Source organism: Schistocerca cancellata, chromosome 2 (genome assembly GCF_023864275.1).
Source record: "Schistocerca cancellata isolate TAMUIC-IGC-003103 chromosome 2, iqSchCanc2.1, whole genome shotgun sequence".
NCBI classification, from domain to species: Eukaryota; Metazoa; Arthropoda; class Insecta; order Orthoptera; family Acrididae; genus Schistocerca; species Schistocerca cancellata.
This window is the reverse complement of record NC_064627.1, coordinates 501,127,987-501,148,924: the sequence shown is the minus strand read 5'-3', so window position 1 is coordinate 501,148,924 and position 20,938 is coordinate 501,127,987.

Genomic DNA, 20,938 nt, shown 5'->3' with positions numbered 1-20,938 from the left:
AGAATGATGATTATTCAGTTTTCTTGAACATGGTTTTTCATGTCTGAGTACAGTTGCAGTGGTTTATGTGTTGCAGCCTTATCGCTTTGAATTTGACAATAAATTCAATTTTGGTCTCAGAATCCCATACGTGGAATTAATATCCTCGGCTAGTAACAAAAAGAGTTAGGGTCACCATTGGATTACACGGTCTTTTACACCTTTTAACTTTAGATCAACTATACTTCTCCTTTAAGCTGTGGTATGCAGTCGAGCGATCATGGATCAGGATGGCTCCCAGAACTTTCAGCATTTCATGCAGCCCGTGCTAAGACCTATCGTTACTGCCGTCAGGGAGAAAGCGGTTGCTATACGTTGCCATGTAAGATGTCTGGCTCCATTGCTCATTAGTGTGTAACAACTTTGTTCCCTCTTTTCACAGTCAATAAATCTGTCGGAAGTATTAAAATAGGTTCTCTCGACGAGGAATAACGTGATGGACATCCCACATTGCAGTCGCGGAAGGAAAACTTCGAGAAACTGCAAAATATAGTATGTAATGCTACGGTGTTAAAGATACGTTATACATCTAACGGCATAGCTATGTCATTATAAAGAGTACACAATATTTTACTTCAGTAATCAATCACTTGTCTTGGACTGACTTTACCAGATATGATGTGCTTGTACAATGATGTGCTGCATTCCTACAAGACGTTAATCTTGTGCTATTTGTATCAATGTTAAGCAAATGTGTTGAAATGTGTATATGTCGTCCTGCACAGTGCACAGCAAAACACCGTATTCGATAATGGTACGGTCAAATGACGGTGTATTCTTTCAAAAAATACTGCTTGAGTGTGGCTCAGAACAATCGAAAGCTTTTTAATTACGAGAATATTTCAGTTATAGCTGCTGTCACAATTCTTAAAATCTTGCCAAAATCAAATGCGAACACGAGTTGCCACGGGTTTGTGTAGTTTTAGAAAGAACCCAACTAATTTGGGGCATCCAAATGTTAATTCCAATGAGACGTGATTCCACCACTTAAACGCCAGAAACGAAACAACAATCAAAGCTCTAAGCGAAAAACGAGACCCATACACCAATAGCAGTGACGTCAATTTCATCCGCTAAAAGGTTGTAGGTAGGATTCTTTATAGTACTACCGGGATTATCCTTATTGGTTATCTTACAGAGGCTAAAACAAATAATTGGCGGATACCACACAATTCTTCTGGAGGAGGTGGATGAAAAAATATATCAGGAGGCTGATATTTCAATAGAGGTAGTCCAAAAACCTTTCCATTAAGGCACGTTTCCAGCAGGAAAGTGGAGAATTAGAAGTACGGAGTGTTTGAACATCCTACAGATTCAGCAGATTTGGAAAAAGAATTGACCTTCAATATCTGATGAAATTCTTATCTTCATGCAGTTTGAGCCGAATAAAGCGACAACACAAATCATGGATGGGTATCTTACAACCCTTCCTGAATCCCAATCCAGGAAAGAAAGCTATTTACTAAACAAGCATTGGACAAAGTACATTGGCTCAATCGGCAAATGAGTCGAAGTTGCTCCTTTGACCTAAAGAGCGCTATCTTTCACTGCTAAGTCGGGAAATTACACCTTGGCGTCGGATTTGAGAAGTTCACTATTGAAACAAATATCTTGTCTTTTTGTAACAAGTACTAATTGCTTTAACTGTAATAACCTTCCTATCCAATTCATACTCTTCACTTAATTTTTGCACAAAAATTTTGTAGGCCTATTGTTTATCTACTGCTCTAACAGTACATACAAGAAGAAACAGTACCCACTCACCGGAGAGTACTTTTCTACACTGGAATAGTAACACAGGAATTAATATTTCGAACTTATAGATAATGTAAGATGAGTGAGGGTGCCTTTTAATTAATCTGGTATCTACCCGGATAATATTTTACATTCGTTTCCCTGATGATGTCTATTGATATTGACGTTTCAAACTGGTAGTTTTTCTCCAGTAGATTTGCGGTTATGGACCGTCGACGTAGATTCAATGAGTGCACCGCCTGGAACATCGCTGTTTTGTTAGCGATTTCTGCAAGTTATGTATGTTGCAATGGCAATGGCGTCCGTTTACGCAAATAAAACCACCACATAGTGGAACAATGTCATAGGAAAGGAGGAGTGCCTCTAAAGCATTTCAGCTAATACCAGTGCTTACTATTCTGACTTCAACTGTGTAAAAAATCCATTTATCGAGTTCGTACTTTCACATACGACGCGTAGTTTTTATGGCAACGCCTCTTCATAGCTGTTCATACGGCTATAGTTTTCGCCTACGGCCGTTTGCGATTCGCAGTTGAAAGCTGTCAAAAGCGCAGCCAGGTGCCACGTATTTCCTCAAGTTGACCCGACTGTAGTATTGTCTTAATAATAGAGAATAAATTTATTTCATTTATCCATGATGTGACATTTGTTCACGCATATCAGTGTTTATTATGTCATATCTCTTGAAATATGTGTCGTACAATGTATATTTTTGTAGGCACATTCAGGGGCTTATGTGCATATTGTCTGTGAAATGTGCTGCGAATAGAGGTAGCAGAAAAGAAGTAATAACTTTAAACTTCACGCACGATGCGGCAATTTTTCAATCATGTCATTGCTTATGATATCTCCTGATGTGGCAATATTTGACATCACATCTCCTGATCTAGGTGTCATGTTGTGAATAGAGTTAGTGGCAAACGCATAATACATTTAAACGTCATGTACTATGCGGTAGATTTTCACGCATGTCATTGTTTATGATGTCATGGAACATGATGGATAGGTGGTTTTACACCTCCTCCCCCCTTCCATCGATTGTTGCCTGACAGTAAGGGACGTGTGTACCTCGTTTGGTTGAAAAAGACACACAATCGAACATATATTTGTATAGTATGGTTGGATGCTTTTAAATTTGAATTTTCCTTATTTAAATTGTAGTCTAAGTCGAATTTCAGAGTAAATTAAACAATACAGTCTATGTATTACTGCGTCCTTCTCCGAAGCTGAATGGTCAGTGTGTCTGGTTGCTATGTGGAGTATCCGACGCCCGCATCTCGTGGTCGTGCGGTAGCGTTCTCGCTTCCCACGCCCGGGTTCCCGGGTTCGATTCCCGACGGGGTCAGGGATTTTCTCTGCCTCGTGATGGCTGGGTGCTGTGTGCTGTCCTTAGGTTAGTTAGGTTTAAGTAGTTCTAAGTTCTAGGGGACTTATGACCACAGCAGTTGAGTCCCATAGTGCTCAGAGCCATTTGAACCATTTGAGTATCCGAGTTCATTTCCTAGTACCGCCAGAGACTTTTCCTGAGACATGGTGCTCCCAGCCTCGTGACACTAAGTGAGGAGCTATTTGATTGAGAAATAGCAATGCCAAGATAAATAAAGCCGACAACGACGGGAGATCGGTGTGCTGATCCCTTGCCCCCTCGATACCGCATGCAAATGAAGCCATTGGCAGAGGTAGACACGGCGGTCGGTCGGTCCCGATTGGCCCGTGTAGGCCACAATGCGACTCAGTGTACTACTAACGAATTACTTGCAGCTCCGAACATTCATAGCAACACAGCGGATATTACTATTATTAGTAGTAGTATAAGTATTATTAGGCGTCACTTTATCGTGTTAATGCGCCATACAGCTTTTATCACGAATTTCGTTGTAGGTTTTGGATGTAATTGAAGAGTCAGATGAAACAGCATCCAGTATATATGAACCCTGGAAAAGTGCATGTATTTATACTACTTTCTATCAGTATGGCTCCCTACTCCACTGATAACACCAATTTGATCTTTGACAAAAAGAAAAATGTTTACAAATTGACGTAAAATGAGCATAAAGGAATGTCAAAAACAAATTGTAACGCGTATATGCTCAATAACTGCTGTAAACTTGCTTTTGAAGGGCTACGGTCGCAGGTTCGAATCCTGCCTCGGGCGTGGATGTGTGTGATGTCCTTAGGTTAGTTAGGTTTAATTAGTTCTAAGTCCTAGGCGACTGATGACCTTAGAAGTTAAGTCGCATAGTGCTCAGAGCCATTTGGACCAACCATTTTTTTTGCTTTTGAAGGCGGCGCATCTGTGACACTAATGAAATAAATAAAAAAAAGTGTCTTCTCTTGGTCATCTTCATACCAGGCTAATTGCTAAGGCAACTGAATACAAACGGTGATTCCATGCTGTAATAACAATTAAGGCAAACATCAGCAAATGCATGATATTCTGAACTCAGAACCCCAGAATCTGTTAGAGTTTAAGTACTTCGTTTAAGTTTAGTTTCTTATTTAGAACGCTTGGGAACATATCGCCCGCATGCCTTTTTTACCGTAATTTGTGAATCAGCGGCTTAATTGTTTTGGTACTTGTGCGTGTGGAGTGCGCATTACTTTGTACCAACGAGTTAAATGTAGAGAACTTGCGTGATCCTTCAGCTTATTAATGTGAGCCCAGCGACACAAATCTTCATCCATGATTTACGGTTTCTTTTTGTTTTAGTTTGTACAACTTCAGGGCGAGCAACGTGCTGAAACACGTCTTTGCGCTCAAGACAACGCTCTTTCATACATCGAAGAAATTTTGGCGAAATCGTTTTCTTTGTGAGAAACTTCTGTTTCGTGAGCTAGATAATGTTGCGAAGTGAGTACACCAGTATTTGTATCAAGTAATTTGGCTTTGTTTGCCGTAAGAAGGTACTTTTAGATAATACATTAGGTAATCTTCATAAATATCTTATTTTCTTCTCGGATAACAGGCTAGTCTGCAGAAGTAGATGTTCTCTTCTTCCTGTAGCGAGATTCTGTCATTTTTTAAACGCCGAGACGTGGTTTTTATGTGTCTTAACACATTTAAGTTAGAATGTTGGATCTCCCTTTCGTCTTTAATACCGCTGCCCTACATGTAGCCGGAGTTTCGCTACAGGCTGCTAATAGTTCGAAGTACAGGAGCAAAAAAACTTGTATGGGTATTACTTCCGCAATATTTTTGAAGTGTTGAACGTATGTAATCATTGCACCAAAACATGTGATCTGCCCTTATTATTCCATCTCGATAACGAGTCACGCTTGCAAGTAATGTTGCATTGTCAGGAATAGTGTTTCCAGTTTCCACACCACTCAAACAAGGGGACATCAGTAACTCCAAATTTTTACCCCGATCAGGTCCTTAAGACACGGACATGCAAAATGTAGTAAGACTTAATTTAACCAACTTAGAGCAAAATGCAGCATTAATAACTTTGAATGTAAGTCCTACAGAGCTTGTTTAAATACTTATAAAAATTCAAAACGTTAAACACTGAATACGTAAACATTGAACATATATCACTCTATCTGACAAAATCATACTTGTCTATTTCTCTTGGTTTAGTCAACAGTTTCCTGTCATTCTCGACAATTTCAAAAAAATTTTAACGACTGTGACTACAATACAATGTCATCTAAATTTAGGATTTTTGCAGAGTTTAAGATCTGTTTATTTCATCACGCCATTTGCTTTTCATTGTTGAAAACACTGTACCGACAAAGGAATAAATCCTGGTACACAAACGCAAATGAAATGAACATTTTAATGTTTGGTAGCTCTGATTTAGGACTGTTGCTAAAAATCTATTTCATTTCTACACGTTAAAAATTAATATCACATATTAAGTAGAGTGAATTTACAAATATAGAATGCCTCATAAAAACATCAAATTTAAAAAATTTCGTATAGCAGGAAAAAGTAAAGAGACCTCACTGCTTTTCCAAACAAGGCAAAGTCATCAATAAGTTTCACCATATGCAAATACTTAAAAGACATTACCATCACTGAGATCGAATGACTTTTCCATGTGTTTCAGACACGTTTCAGATGAACTCATAAGTTTTTTCATAGATTTGCTCTGTCTCTCATGTAATAATTTTTCACGCAGTAGTTAACTTCCATTCGTACGATGTTAACACTGTTCTATAACAACGTTTTTGGTCTTGCCTTCTTTTGCGAGGATATAAAGATTCTGACGGTGGGATACACGAGAGCGCGCCACACGGAGTCGTCCATGTGAAAACACTGGCTTTTTATCTGCACACCAGCAACTAGAAGTGTTTGTTCTTGGGTTTTATTTATGGTCATTCCAAAAGCAATTTGTGGTGGGAATTACAATCTTTCAAGTTGCAAAAGCAAATCCGTCGTTATCAATGGCATCCGTAATATTCAAAACACGACCTTCTGTAGGTATGCTACTAATTATCATAGTCGTAGCAATATTTTGGTCCAGACGTGTAATCTGTAACCGTGTATCATTACACAATCTCGTCGCATCAAGATTTCGGATTAATAGGATCGGAACACTAACCTTTATCAGTTCATGAGAAGACACTCCTGACAATTGCAGAGAGTTAACAAAATGTATAGGGTATGAAGGACTTTTTCAGTGTTCAAAATATTATCGACAGACAAATTCTCTACAATATTTTCTTCTAATTGTGAAATAATTTTTCATTTATGTGTCCTACAAATTCACTCGTGGGCGGCAAAATTTCCGCAGAGCTGTTCTTTATTTCCCATGGTCGCTAGCAGTTCAAAATAAACCTCGCTCACCAAGTCTTTTGTACTGTGAACAATGTTACAGAATTCCTGATATAATACATTCGTGGCGTTAGCATCTATATCAAAGTCATTTTCGCCGACTTTCAGACGAGCATCAGCATGTTGTCTTGTTTCCGTGTCGCTGTGCAGTTGTATCCGCGTATTTGTTGTTAAACTACAGCTTTTAACATGCTACCCTAAGGCTGGCGCCTTCAAACATGCATCTACTTCATCTGCCGTTGTGCGTTCAGTTTTTACGGGCAGTCTGTTTAAAATAGCCAGCCAATATACGACTATCCCTCCTACGAAACTTTCGTTGCATGAAAGAATCGAGAGCTTCATTATCTCTTTCATGGGATATTGCATACTGATTCCAACCCAGCAGCTTACGTTCCTTCAACAACCATCCACAATCGGTATTTTTACTGGTTTTAGAAATAAGTGTTTCATTATGGGCTAAGTTCTAAGGTAGCTGAGCACAGAATGCGCCATTCAGCCATCATAGAGTAGTGTGGCAGCTGTTGCAGAGAACGCTACCGCAACAGCAACTCTTATTTTTTAGAATTCAGACTAAGAGAAAATTTAAAAGAAAAGGCTTACCTGTTCTTGGGTTTACCGTCGGATTTTATTATTGTATCTCCACGTTATTCGCTGTAAAACTATTCAGTTTTACCAGGTGGTGTACCAGCTCTTTTTGAAATATCAGAAATCGCATGCACGAGTAAACATTGGAGTCGAATTGTCACAGAATAATCTATAAACACTCTGAGTCTCTAGCTTCCACGCAACTGTCGTCTGTATTCCAGTAACGTGTACCACATTTAAAAATATTAATAGTACTCAAAAATGCAACTATATGCTGAACAACGAATTAGTTTAACAGCATTTTTTTTTATTATAAGAAAGACAACTTTTCATATTTAACTAATTAATGATTACTTATAAAAAATCAGCAAAAAATTTTCATAGCGAAAAGATCATGAAAACAAAAATAAATAATAAGCCGAATAAACTGCTCAGGAACGTTAATTTTTAACATGTGTCCATAGTTTCAAAACTAAGTTGAACGTTCTATTCTCTAGCACAAAATGGATACCTGTTTCAGGGAATCAAGTTAGGCAGTAAAGCTAAATATGGACCTTCTGAAATTAGTCTATGAAATAGCATTAAAGTGCCGAGGAAATAAAATAAATAATTTGTGGTAGGGTGTAGTACGAATTTTGTAATATCTGTATGCACAATAACATTAGCTACCCTCATGTGTGTGCCTGTTTGGGTGAGCGTAGATCGTGATATGCCTCTCCCTCCATCCCGCCCCTTCCCGAAGCAGCCACGCCGCGACGCTACCGATTGGTACATGCGGAGGAGTATGGACAGGAGCGTGGATCTTTGCATTATACAATTCGTACATCATACTACAAAGTTAATAATTTCCTAACATGGTTTATCTTCACTGATGCAAAAAAATGTCCTGCTCCCTACTTCACCCTATTATAGCCCCATTATTTTTTTCTTAAAGTAGTCCATGTACTCCCTCAGGGTTCAACCTATCTCCAAATGAAATTTCATCAAAATCGGTTCACCGTTTTAATCGTGAATATATAGCAGGTAGAGCTACTTTCACATTTATAAGATTAATATGAATATCTGCTGGTTTCTTCAAAGGAAGTCATCTTTGTGGTAATAATTCAGATTTTTCGAAGAAGAAAAGGAAAGAAAGAAAAAAGGGTATCACACCAACCCTCTTCTTAGATGAACATGAAAAACTGCCGTATGTTTTATAAATTACATTATTTTTGTCTACGTACAAACCTAAAAGGTGTGGTCGCACGGGCAGGATAACGAAGGTGATATGAATGACCACCTAACATGAGCACAAACAAGAGAATAGCAGTAATATTAATAAGCGATGCGGAAAAGGTAGACTGCGTAAAATGAGTAGCAGGTAAGGCACATAGAAGAGTCTCGTCACGAGGATTGTGTGAAAATGCAATTTATTTGGGAAGGTAATTGTGTATAAGACGCTCGTGCGATCAAGTCTAGAGCAGTTGTTGTTCCAGTACTCGGAGTCCTTATCAAGTAGGCTCGACGACAAACAGTGAACGGATTCAGAGACATGTTGCTTGGGTAGTAATATGTCAGTACAGTCCATGCGAAAGTGTAACAGAAGTACTCAGGGAACTTAAATAGGAATCCTTGGAAGAAGTAGTTCTCACAGAACTATGGTGGGTAAATATACTGAAACTGTATTCGAGAAAACTTTGGGGTCATTATGCTGCCGTAATTGTATGTCTCATGCAGGCATCATGACAAGAAGAGAAATTAGGGCATGTACAGAAGCAAATAGACAGTAATTTTCGCATCGCTTAATAAGCGAGTGGAATAGGAAAGAAAATCGGTAATATTTGTTTCCTGTATCATGTGACATGAATGTGCAGTGGCCTGTGGAGTGTTTGTGTAAATGTAGATGTAGAATGTAAAATGCAGAATGGCAAATAGTTAGAAAAGACAAATTTGTTACCATCGAACTTAAATTTAATTGTCAAGAAGTAGTTTCAGTAGTTATCTGAAATGTAACTTCGTACGGAAATAAAATGTGGGCGGAAAACAGTACAGACAAGAAGAGAAAATAATCTTTTGAAATGTGAAGCTACAGAATGATGTTTAAGATTAGATAGGAGAATCTTGTAGCTGTGGTGTCGTCTGAAGAACGGGGTGTTAAAGCAGGGTTGGCACGTCGCAACGAAACCACAGAAGAGTACAGTCACTGCACGCCGCACCGACGAATGAGAAGCGCCGACGTAGCCTCCTAGAGTTTCTCTTCGCCTCCGCAACGGCTCGTCTGCTTACGGCTGAGCAGAGGAACGCTAGTCAACTTCGCAGTCAAACAATCAGGAAGACAGCATCTTCTTGGATAGGCCACCAGTGTATTAAGTCTGTTAAGAAGAACTGTATGTGAAAATGACGTCAGTTATTCTTCAAGTGAAGAGTCATAAATTTGTCTGTGTCAAGTGATACTTAAATATTCAGAGACAGTCGTAAACACTCAAAACTTCCCTGTGGTAACGGACTGTGCAAATTTAAGTATATGTTCGAGTGTATACTGTAATAAAAGTGAACTAATATTTTATATGTTAACAGTTATATGTTACAGTTCCACACAGTTCCCCAAGGAAACCAAAGAACCCACTATTGTGCTGGCGAGTTTACTTTCGTACGGCACAACAATATCGAACCGGGAAGAAAAGAAATTAATGTACAATTTGACTAAGAGAAAGGATCGATTGACAGAACACGTTCGGAGGTGTCAGGGAAACGTCAGTTTGATAATTGAGGGAAATGTGGACAGAGTAAACATTGCAGAGGAGGATCAAGAATTGACTAAGTATGCAGGTTCAAATGGATGTTGGTTGCTGTAGTTATGTAATTGTAGATATGCGTAGGGCAGTGTAGCATGGAGAGTGGTATGAAACCAATCTTTGGACTGAAGATCACAACAACATGGCATACGAATCAAGTCGGAAATCAAAGCGATTTCATGTCTCATGGCTGCAGCGTCCCAGTTAAATATCGATAAAATCTCTCATCAACTATTGGCCATACCATTCATAAGCTACAACACGTGACTAACATCGAATCGGAGTGGTGTGTGCGCAGTAAATACACTCCTGGAAATTGAAATAAGAACACCGTGAATTCATTGTCCCAGGAAGGGGAAACTTTATTGACACATTCCTGGGGTCAGATACATCACATGATCACACTGACAGAACCACAGGCACATAGACACAGGCAACAGAGCATGCACAATGTCGGCACTAGTACAGTGTATATCCACCTTTCGCAGCAATGCAGGCTGCTATTCTCCCATGGAGACGATCGTAGAGATGCTGGATGTAGTCCTGTGGAACGGCTTGCCATGCCATTTCCACCTGGCGCCTCAGTTGGACCAGCGTTCGTGCTGGACGTGCAGACCGCGTGAGACGACGCTTCATCCAGTCCCAAACATGCTCAATGGGGGACAGATCCGGAGATCTTGCTGGCCAGGGTAGTTGACTTACACCTTCCAGAGCACGTTGGGTGGCACGGGATACATGCGGACGTGCATTGTCCTGTTGGAACAGCAAGTTCCCTTGCCGGTCTAGGAATGGTAGAACGATGGGTTCGATGACGGTTTGGATGTACCGTGCACTATTCAGTGTCCCCTCGACGATCACCAGTGGTGTACGGCCAGTGTAGGAGATCGCTCCCCACACCATGGGTGGCCCTGTGTGCCTCGGTCGTATGCAGTCCTGATTGTGGCGCTCACCTGCACGGCGCCAAACACGCATACGACCATCATTGGCACCAAGGCAGAAGCGACTCTCATCGCTGAAGACGACACGTCTCCATTCGTCCCTCCATTCACGCCTGTCGCGACACCACTGGAGGCGGGCTGCACGATGTTGGGGCGTGAGCGGAAGACGGCCTAACGGTGTGCGGGACCGTAGGCCAGCTTCATGGAGACGGTTGCGAATGGTCCTCGCCGATACCCCAGGAGCAACAGTGTCCCTAATTTGCTGGGAAGTGGCGGTGCGGTCCCCTACGGCACTGCGTAGGATCCTACGGTCTTGGCGTGCATCCGTGCGTTGCTGCGGTCCGGTCCCAGGTCGACGGGCACGTGCACCTTCCGCCGACCACTGGCGACAACATCGATGTACTGTGGAGTCCTCACGCCCCACGTGTTGAGCAATTCGGCGGTACGTCCACCCGGCCTCCCGCATGCCCACTATACGCCCTCGCTCAAAGTCCGTCAACTGCACATACGGTTCACGTCCACGCTGTCGCGGCATGCTACCAGTGTTAAAGACTGCGATGGAGCTCCGTATGCCACGGCAAACTGGCTGACACTGACGGCGGCGGTGCACAAATGCTGCGCAGCTAGCGCCATTCGACGGCCAACACCGCGGTTCCTGGTGTGTCCGCTGTGCCGTGCGTGTGAACATTGCTTGTACAGCCCTCTCGCAGTGTCCGGAGCAAGTATGGTGGGTCTGACACACCGGTGTCAATGTGTTCTTTTTTCCATTTCCAGGAGTGTAACACAGGTTGCTAGAAGCAAGAACCGATAAATAACCTCTTTCCTTGCTTGCTAACACCTGACCATGAATTATTAGATGCTGGACAATTTCGTTCCCCTGTTTGAGTGGTCCTAAATGACTTATCATCAATATGGGATTGAGGGTCGGCCTTGGTAGAGAACATTTCCGTTTTTTATTTATTTTTTCCCAAAGTACTTTCAGTGACAGTGTTGGCATCATCCAAAGAAAACACGAAAGCAACACTTCTAACTGTACTTTTTGTTGCGCTTTTTTGTACCTTTTTCCATCAGAAGTTTTTGTATCTCTTGCGGCAGTCTTCTTTTCTTTTTGCACCTTTAATACTTTACGACAGACTGGTTTCGTTTACACTATTTTTGAAACCCACTGGGGAATGTGTATGTTTGGATATTTTCATAATTTTGTCTATCATACTGGATTTTGAAAAATACTTAAGAGAGAATGAGCCCCAACTGGGACCTGTATTCAGAGAAATTATTCTGAAAAAAAAACGCATTACTTGATAGTTAATGAATGATTTTAATCACCATCAAAGAAATCAGAAATATTTCACTGACAGATTTTCGTGATTCATATACATTTTTTTGGATGTAATACTGAGAAGAGGTCACTATTCAACTCAGTTATTTTTCTCTTCAGTAGCTTTCCTCTTGATTGCTTTTATATGTGGTTCCTCAAAATGTGTCTAAACGTCTTCCCACAAACTTAACGACCTAATGTTTTCTGAATAGTCGTAACTGCACCACTAAGTGGACTACGCCTGTCAGAATAGAACAATCGTTTTGAATCCACACAGCCAGTTCAATATCTGACCTGCTGCCCAGAGAAAAATAAACATTAATGGCTTGTTCTTGCCACATGTACTTGAAGATACTAACCAAACTAAAAACGTGCAACTTGTAGTAGCTGCAATTATTAGTCTGCAGATGAAGTAAATACTGATGATGTAATGTTGTTCAGTGCACCATCCTCAGTCACGAACAGAAATATCTGCTCTTATACCCGTTACATCCCGATTACCCAGAATAAGTGGTATCATGCCTCCACGGACTTTGGTACATTCTGTACGTACCGAGTGCTGGTTAAACTCCCCTACAGAACATCCAAAAGTGAACGAGAGTCGTAGCTTATCGCACCCCTAGGCCATAAGGCCTGGGATGGGGCCAGTGTGTCTTAGACGAATGCAATCTACGAGACAGCGCTCACCAGGTCTACTTCATACGTGTAAACGACCATCATTTTCGCGCTATCAGAATCAGCTTTCATCGCTGACGACCATGGTGTGCCACTTCATCTTCTAAATGATCCTCTGACGGCACCAGTGCAGCCGTGGACGTCGGTGCTGTGGCGTGAGTGAAACGCTCGCTAGAAGTGTGCGTGCCCGTAGTCCCAGTGCTAATAACCGGTTCGCAACAGTTCGTGTTGACACGACTGGTATCAAGAGCGTTTTTATCCGTACAGTGTCAGCTGTACGATCTGCCACTTCTGCCCTTACAGTACGATGGTCCTAGTAGGCGTCTGTGCTGCGTGGACGTCCAGAACCTCGTCTGCGGGTGTGAGAATGTTCACATGACCACTGATACCAACATCGTTTCACAGCTGACGCGGAACATCCAACACGTGTGACAGTAGTGCGAAAGGACCGCCTCGCCACTCGGAAATCCACAATTTGACACATTTCAGACTCGCACAGGGGGCTGTAGGAAGCACGAGTGCATCTTCGTGGCACGATTGCTGCTTGCTTCGCACGTTTGCACCGCGCTGAGCCTTCTGACTGTGAGCATTCCCTATTAAAGCGTAAACACAGATGGCACTTTGGCAGCTATGCCACTAGACTATCAGCTGCATTTTACACGAAAATTCTGCGAGACGAAGCGGCCACTGTAATGCCCTTTAATAACTTTTCTTATGTCTCGACAGCACTTTTGGTATTTATGAAAAACACGCGTTTCGACATTCCTTGATTTTCAAGGGTCAACCATATAAAATTGTTCATTAGATACATCGTATTACGTCAACATTCTCAATCACTAGATAAGTGTTTTCACTTTGTTAGGAAACATCTCGGTATTCGCTTGAATGATTTGGAAAAGTCATACTGATCTGGATTTGTACAGTGTCGTAACAATCGCTGTGCAAAGACAACGTGGTAAGCGAAGTCTAAGAAGAATGTGTCAAAAGTTTGTACGCATCTGGTCGAAAGCTGTTTATGAAGTGAAGAGAACCTGTGTGATAACGAGCTCACAAAATAGCAAGAGGCAGAACAGAATCTAAAAAAGACAAACAGGAGTTGCTTCACAAGAAATGTAACGCGTTACATAAACACAGAATAATGCCTGGCTACAATATTCCTATTTCACAAGAAAGAAGACAGACTGAACAAAAAAATAACTGAACATCTATCAGCCTCGTATCCTTAACGCACTAGATATTCACAAAGACGATCGTCAACTATATAGAAGAAAAGTTGGGTTTTAGTCAAGCAAAGGAACACGCCGGCCCTGGTATTGGATACAACAAAATAGCGAACGAAATTATGAAATTGAACAACGTTTACGAATTCCTACTTTCCCCTGGAATTCATACACTTTGAGAAAACTTTTGACTCAGTGACTTTCAGCTTTTTACTAACAGGCCTTGAGAAATCAGTAACTGACTCAGTAAATTATGCTAGTATACAGAAGAATACACACATGGTGCTACAATGTTCATTAGACAAGATCACAATAGCGCTAAACACAGAACTGAAAGGGGACTGATGCAAGCAGATTCCGTATGACTAAAACTACTCCCACCGCAAATGGGAAAATGAAGAAAGAATACGTGCTGACGGAATGTGTGGTGTCACCACCAGACACTACACTTGCTAGGTGGTAGCCTTTAAATCGGCCGCGGTCCGTCAGTATACGTCGGACCCGCGTGTCGCCACTATCAGTGACTGCAGACCGAGCGCCGCCACACAGCAGGTCTAGAGACACTTTTAGCACTCGCCCCAGTTGTACAGCCGACTTTGCTAGCGATGGTTCACTGACAAATTACGCTCTCATTTGCCGAGACGATAGTTAGCATAGCCTTCAGCCACGTCATTTGCTATGACCTAGCAAGGCGCCATTACCAGTTACTATTGATGCTATAAAACATGTACCGTCAAGAGCGATGTTCACCAATTATGGATTAAAGTTAAGTATTCCAGAAGCTACGTACCTTTTTTGCTAGTCTCAATTCCTTGTCCTGTTCCAGACCTCACGCCAGCCTACGTGAGCTTAAACGCGTGCCTTTCGGCTTCCTTATAGTGGGTTTGCTCTCTTGCCAATCCACAACAGAATGTACTTGGAACACTTTAGTTTTGTTGATTGCACTCTGCTGTTTGCCTCTGCTTCACCTACTCTTCAGTAACGAATGAAATATTTTAATACAACTAGTTTGAAAGTAGGCCTAGTAATCAACTGTAATAGAACTAAAATAAGGCACAATCAACGAATCGAACGGAAAATAATATTTGCTAACAATCAAGGCCTAAGCTGATGAGTTTTAGTACATAAGTCAGTTGAAACGATAAACGAAACAAATAGAAGAGCCATGCTCCATAATGCTTTCGGTAGAGTAATTACAGTTTTGAGTAGAAAGTTTACAGTCAGTATGTTTTACCAGTTTTGGCTTTTGTGAAAGACATATGGATTTTTATACTGAAAACCATTTGTAACTCTGGCTGCTAAGAGAGACAGAAAAATAAGGAAATGGATCAGTGCACATACACTCGTGGCGGACGTAATTATGACCGTAATGAAAATGAAATGGAGTTGGGCGTTTATATGAAATCGATGGCTGGGAGCTACAGCCTCGATAAATGTGAAATGTCAGATCGCTTTCACTAGGCTATTATTTTAAATCAGCATATTATTTAGCATTATTAGCTTGTTTTGAGCTTTGCAAGTTTCAAGTACATGGCACATGTGCTTACGTCATCCTCGTAAGTTGCACAAAACGGACGTCACATGCCTGCACAGTTATGCATGCCATGGTCGTCAATATACACGATATCGGAGTAGGAATCCACAAATTAGACATACGAGTTGCATTCAAGTTCTAAAACCTCCGATTTTTTTTTCCGGACTGGAAAGAGATAGAAACATGCGCATTGTTTTAAAATGAGGCCGCGTTCATCGTCAATACGTCCCAGAGATGGCAGCACCGTACGGCAAATGGAATTTTACCGCCAGTGGCGAGATTGAGAACTGTTTTAAATACTTAAAATGGCGACGTTTTCCTTACTTGAACAGCGTGCAATCATTCGTTTTCTGAATTTGCGTGGTGTGAAACCAATAGAAATTCATCGACAGTTGAAGGAGACATGTGGTGATGGAGTTATGGATGTGCCGAAAGTGCGTTCGCGGGTGCGACAGTTAAATGAAGGCAGGACATCGTGTGACAACAAACTGAAACAACCTCGGGCTCGCACAAGCCGGTCTGACGACATGATCGAGAAAGTGGAGACAATTGTTTTGGGGGATCGCCGAATGACTGTTGAACAGATCGCTTCCAGAGTTGGCATTTCTGTGGGTTCTGTGCACACAATCCTGCATGACGACCTGAAAATACGAAAAGTGTCATCCAGGTGGGTGCCACGAATGCTGACGGACGACCACATGGCTGCCCGTGTGGCATGTTGCCAAGCAACGTTGACGCACAACGACAGCACGAATGGAACTTTCTTTTCGTCGCTTGTGACAATGGATGAGACGTGGATGCCATTTTTCAATCCAGAAACAAAGCGCCAGTCAGCTCAATGGAAGCACACAAATTCACAGCCACCAAAAAAATTTCGGGTAACCGCCAGTGCTGAAAAAATGATGGTGTCCATATTCTGGGACAGCGAGGGCGTAATCCTTATCCATTGCGTTCCAAAGGGCACTACGGTAACAGGTGCATCCTACGAAAATGTTTCGAAAAACAAATTCCTTCCTGCACTGCAACAAAAACGTCCGGGAAGGGCTGCGCGTGTGCTGTTTCACCAAGACAACGCAGCCGCACATCGAGCTAACGTTACGCAACAGTTTCTTCGTGATAACAAGTTTGAAGTGATTCCTCATGCTCCCTACTCACCTGACCTGGCTCCTAGTGACTTTTGGCTTTTTCCAACAATGAAAGGCAATGCCCGCACATTCACCAGCCGTGCTGCTATTGCCTCAGCGATTTTCCAGTGGTCAAAACAGACTCCTAAAGAAGCCTTCGTCGCTGCCATGGAATCATGGCGTCAGCGTTGTGAAAAATGTGTACGTCTGCAGGGCGATTACGTCGAGAAGTAACGCCAGTTTCATCGATTTCGGGTGAGTAGTTAATTAGAAAAAAAATCGGAGGCCTTAGAACTTGAATGCACCTCGTACAGACAGCTGTTCACAGTTCCGCAACCTTCACATCCATACTCTGCAAATAATTATGAAGAGAATGATAGAGGATACTTCCCATTATACCGTTTATTAGTGTTTCTTCCCGTACCACTCACGTATGGAACTCTAAAAGAACGGCTCTTTTAATACCTCTGAGATCCATGTGATTAATCTTATCTTGTCCTCACGATCCCTACGGGAGGACACGGTTGTTGTATATTCTAAGAATCATCATTTAAGGCCGCTTCTTGGAACTTTGTAAGTAGATCTTCTCGGGATAGTTTGCATCTATCTTCAAGTGTCTGCCAGTACTGTTTCTTCAGCATCTCTGTGACACTCCTCCGTAGGTCAAACAAACATGTGACCTTTCATACTGGCCTTCCCTTTATACGTTCAGTGTCCCCTGTAGTTGTATATGGTACGGGTCCTATACATCTGAGCAATATTCTCGAGTGGGCTCAAATGGCTGTGAGCGTTATGTGACTTAACTGCCGCGGTCATCAGTCCCCTAGAACTTAGAACTACTTAAACCTAACTAACCTAAGGACATCACATACATCCATGCCCGAGGCAGGATTCGAACCTGCGACCGTAGTGGTCGCACGGTTCCAGATCGTAGCGCCTAGAACCGCTCGGCCACCCCGGCCGGCTCTCGGGTGGGTCGCACGAATTATTTGTATGCAATCTCGTTTGTAAACTGACTGCAGTTCCCCAGTATTCTACGAACAAACAGTAGCATGTCACCTGCTTTACTTACAACTGAGCCTAAATGAACTTTCTATTTTACATCCTTATAAAATGTTACGCCGAAGTGTTTGTATGAATTGACCAATTCCAACGGTGACTCATTTATACTGTAGTCATAGAAGAATATGTTTTCTCGGTTTATAAAGTGCACAGCTTTACATCTTTGAACATTTAAAGCAAGTTACCAATCTTTCATCCATTTTTAAATCTTATCAAGATCTGACGGAATATTTACGCAGCTTTTTCCAGATGTTACATCATTAGTGATAACTAATTCATCTGCGAAGAGTCTGAGGTTACTATTAATGTTGTCTGAAAGGTCATTAATATACGACATGAACAGCAAGGGTATAGAACTCTCAGGGACACTCCCGAAGTTACTTCTACATCTGTCGTCAACTATCCATCCAAGGTAGTATGCTGCCTCCTCCCTACCAAGAAATCCTCAATCCAGTCACAAAGTTCGTTTAATATCCTCTACGATCGCACTTTTGACAATAAATGTAGATGGGCTGCTTTTTCAAATGCTTTTCTACGTACATGTCTGCACAGGAAAATTTTGTTTTTGTTTTATGAAAATTAGTAGTATGTATCGACATCAGCTGTGCAATTGAGGATCAATAGCGCTCGAAACTAGCTAGTAATACTTAAGAAATACGTTTTAAAATAACTGCGTGGTAGAATCTGTGAATAATGGATGGGAGATGGCTCGAAGAAGTTTTCTGAAATACGAGAGATGAGTAAAGTCCAAGGAGACGAAAAAATGGTACCCTGCATGATGTCAGAAAACATGTTGAGTAAACATGGACACGCGTCACTGAGTATCACAGTGCGTGTCTTTATCCTGCTAGGGAAATCAGATGCCTCATGAGTACTACACAATGGCTATCAGGTCTGTCTCACAAATAAGGTATTTCAAATTTAATTCTGTGTTGCGTAGGGAACAGACAGCACTAATGAAGATTGCTCATGGGCGTTTCGCACGGGCAGTGCTGTTAAAGGACATATTATAAACAAAAACATTTGGATAGTTTCAAATGTAATTTTGTATGTCAAATCGAGAGAATAAACTTGAAGTAGTATGCTGGGCTATTTGGTTTATTTATTTACTCATTTACTTATTTTTTTAAAACTTCGTTATGCGCAGCTATGGAGAGTGACTGAACTTACTTCACCGATGTGCTTGTTTTCTTCTTCTCCCAGAATCTCCTAATCTTCTCACTGCGGTTTTTCCTACATCCTTCTGTCCATATTCTCCTAGAATAACGGTTTGGATTTAAACAGATGCTTGGCAGTTAGAGTGTTGGTACAAGATACCGAAAAATGGTTCAAATGGTTCTGAGCACTATGGGACTTTACAGCTATGGTCATCAGTCCCCTAGAACTTAGAACTACTTAAACCTAACTAACCTATGGACAGCACACAACACCCAGTCATCACGAGGCAGAGAAAATCCCTGACCCCGCCGGGAATCGAACCCGGGATCCCAGGCGTGGGAAGCGAGAACGCTACCGCACGACCACGTGCTGCGGACCGAGATACCGAACTTCTTTTTTTTTTTTTTGCACGTATTTTATGTACTGCCATAAACATATCTAACTGCATGATTCTCTCTTTGTTCGGTTCACGATTTAATCCAGAGTGTTGGGTGATTGCTCCTAGGCATTGAAATTTGGGTACTTGAGATATTTTGCCAAACCGTGTAAAATGGGATGTTCATCTAGGTATCGGCTAGAACCTTAAATGTATTTGTTTTTGGTCATAAGAAATTCTCAGTCGACTTTAGATGCTATTTCATGGAGTTCTGAAGAGCATAAATCGCCTCTTCTCTGCTGTTTCAAAAGATCGTTAGATCTTCTCAATACGCCAAACACTGTAAATGAATTTCTGTTGAAAGTACTCTGCAAATGGTTATTCGTTTTGCTTCTTTTTCCCACATCCTAATTACTTTTTTTAGTACAAAGCTGAGAAATAAGGCGGTTAGCACGGCTCCCTGACGGACCCCCGTTTTTATATCAAAAGGTTCAGACACTTGACTGTGGAATTTAAATTCTGAGCTTGTATCACTTAATAGTTGTTTAATCAACTGGCTTGTCGTAGCATCAACTTCATATTTTTCTAGTATGTTAAACAGTGTACGTCTGTCTACTGAATCATAAGCTTTTTTAACTCTACAAAAGTGATCGTCTGCCCTTGCAACGTTGTAGGACCGTCTTAAGATTGAGAACTTGCTCCACACAGCTTCCAACTTTCCTAAAAATCTGCTTGATATTTGCCAGTTGATTGGTCCGTTTGTATTTCAGGCATTTCAAGTGCAATTTTTGACAGTGTTTTGTAAGTAGCTGGTATCAATGAAACCTCTCGGTAGTTTTTTACATTAGTTTTGACCTCTTTCTTGTGTAATTCGTGAATTACGACACAGTACCGTTCTTTATGATTGCTGTTCCAGCCAAATATCTGTAAGAACTTTATGAGCTCTCTGCATGAGACTTTCATCAACTACTTCCCATATTTGTGCTACTATCCCATCTTCCCATGAAGTTTTATTGTTCTGAATTCCAAAAAGTCTTCTGTTGTTAGGGCTTCTGAAATTAAAATAGGGAGGATAACAGAGCTCCACACAGTCTTGCGTCCAGTGGCACTGCCCTTACACTCTGTGAGTCCCAGCACACAGCCAGCTGTCATGAGCCGTGTGCTCGACAGGACTAGGAATGACGGTTGTCGCTAAAACAACCGATTGTCTTTTGTACCGTTGATTTTTCGTCTCCAGTCTCAATGTCAAAACCGATCAAAGTAACCTGTTTGTGGAACGACCGATTTTTTACGTTTCTTTTAATTGCTGATATTTCTAGCAATAAACGTAGACGTTATCATACAAAATCCACAGTGAAATTAAGCTCACCTAGTCTCACATATCAAGATACCAATACAGAGATTAGTAGGAAAGTAGCACTAAACATTTTCACAGACATTTCCACATAAGATAATAAATTTCCTGGGAAATTATGTATGATGGGAATATCCCGTTATCAAGTTTTTCACAGCGACGATATCGTGATTAACTTCCTAATTCAGATGCAGGTTACCTGCATTTGGAAACTATGTAATTATCACAACACCGTAAGTCGGGTGT